Here is a 2,340-nt window from a genome sequence, read left to right as displayed (position 1 = left end):
GTCTTTCTGGTAGTTGCACATCAAATTTAAGCTGTCTGAATTGTTTTTCCAAAGTTATCAAAATTTCCATGTTTGGCGTTCCGGAATCGACCTTGTCTCAGGCTTAAAACGCGTTTTACGCATTGTGCCATAACCTTGCAGGGAAGCTTCAGAACATGAAATTTTCGCCTCCCACTATAGCAGAAAGGGTCTTTCTAGTAGATGCACATCAAATCTAAGCTGTCTGAAGTGTTTTGTCAAAGTTATCACAATTTTTATGTTTGGCGTTCCGGAATCGACCTTATCTCAGGCTGAAAACGCGTTTTACGCATTTTGCCATGACTTTCCAGGGAAGCTTCAGAACATGACATTTTCACCTCCCACTATAGCAGAAAGGGTCTTTCTAGTAGTTGCACATCAAATCTAAGCTGTCTGAAGTGTTTTCCCAAAGTTATCAACATTTTTATGTTTGGCGTTGCGGAACCCACCAGGTCTCAGGCTGAAAATGCGTTTTCTGCATTGTGCCATAACTTTGCAGAGAAGCTTCAGAAAATGAAATTTTCACCTCCCACTATAGCAGAAAGGGTTTTTCTAGTAGTTGCACATCAAATCTAAGCTGTCTGAAGTGTTTTCCCATAGTTGTCAACATTTTTATGTTTGGCGTTCGACAATCGACCTTATCTCAGGCTGAAAACGCGTTTTCTGCATTGTGCCATAACTTTGCAGGGAAGCTTCAGAACATGAAATTTTAACCACCCACTATAGCAGAAAGGGTCTTTCTAGTAGTTGTACATCAAATCTAAGCTGTCTGAAGTGTTTTTCGAAAGTTATCAACATTTTTATGTTTGGCGTTCCGGAGCCCGCCTTATCTCAGGCTGAAAACGCGTTTTCTGCATTGTGCAATAACTTTGCAGAGAAGCTTCAGAAGATGAATTTTTCAGATCCCACTATCGGAGAAAGGGTTTTTCTAGTAGTTGCACTTCAAATACAATCTGTCTGAAGCGTTTTTTCAAAGTTATCAACATGTTTATGTTTGGCGTTCCGGAACCCACCTTATCTCAGGCTGAAAATGAGTTTCCTGCTTTGTGCCATAACTTTGCAGGGAAGCTTCAGAACATGAAATTTGAACCTCCCACTATAGCAGAAATGGTCTTTCTAGTAGTTGCACATCAAATCTAAGCTGTCTGAAGTGTTTTTCCAAAGTTATCAACATTTTTATGTTTGCCTTTTCGGAATCCACCTTATCTCAGGCTGAAAACGCATTTCCTACATTGTGCCATAACTTTGCAGGGAAGCTTCAGAACATTGACTTTTCACCTCCCACTATATCAGAAAGGATTTTTCTAGTAGTTGCACATCAAATCTCAGCTGTCTGAAGTGTTTTTCCTAAGTTATCTACATTTTTATGTTTGCCGTTCCGGAATCGACCGTATCTCAGGCTGAAAACCTGTTTTACACATTGTGCCATAACTTTGCATAAAGCTTCAGAACATGAAATTTTCACATCCCACTAAAGCAGAAAGGGTCTTTCTAGTAGTTGCACATCAAATATAAGCTGTCTGAAGTGTTTTTCCAAAGTTATCAACATTTTTACTTTTGGCGTTCCGGAAATCACCTTATTTTCTGCATTGTGCCATAACTTTGCAGGGAAGCTTCAGAACATAAAATTTTCACCTCCCACATCAGGAGAAAGGGTCTTTCTAGTCGTTGCACATCAAATAAAAGCTGTCTGAAGTGTTTTTCCTAAGTTATCAACATTTTTATGTTTGGCGTTCCGGAATCGACCTTATCTCAGGCTGAAATCGCGTTTTACGCATTTTACCATAACTTTGCAGGGAAGCTTCAGAACATGAAAATTTCACCTCCCACTATAGCAGAAAGGATCTTTCTAGTAGTTGCACATCAGATCTAAGCTGTCTGAAGTGTTTTTCCAAAGTTATCAACATTTTTATGTTTGGCGTTCCGGAATCGACCTAATCTCAGTTTGAAAACGCGTTTTCTGCATTGTGCTATAACTTAGCAGGGAAGCTTCAGGACATAAAACTTTCACCTCCCACTATAGCAGAAAGGGTCTGTCTAGTACTTGCACTTCAAATCTAAGCTATCTGAAGTGTTTTATCAAAGTTATCACAATTTTTATGTTTGGCGTTCCGGAATCGACCTTATCTCAGGCTGAAATCGCGTTTTACGCATTGTGCCATAACTTTGCAGGGAACCTTCAGAACATGAAAATTTCACCTCCCACTATAGCAGAAAAGGTCTTTCTAGTCGATGCACATCAAATCTAAGCTGTCTGAAGTGTTTTTCAAAAGTTATCAACATTTTTATGTTTGCCGTTCCGAAACCCACCTTATCTCAGGC

Source organism: Synchiropus splendidus, unplaced genomic scaffold (genome assembly GCF_027744825.2).
Source record: "Synchiropus splendidus isolate RoL2022-P1 unplaced genomic scaffold, RoL_Sspl_1.0 HiC_scaffold_23, whole genome shotgun sequence".
In the NCBI taxonomy this organism is placed as follows: Eukaryota; Metazoa; Chordata; class Actinopteri; order Syngnathiformes; family Callionymidae; genus Synchiropus; species Synchiropus splendidus.
This window is presented reverse-complemented; position numbering follows the sequence as displayed.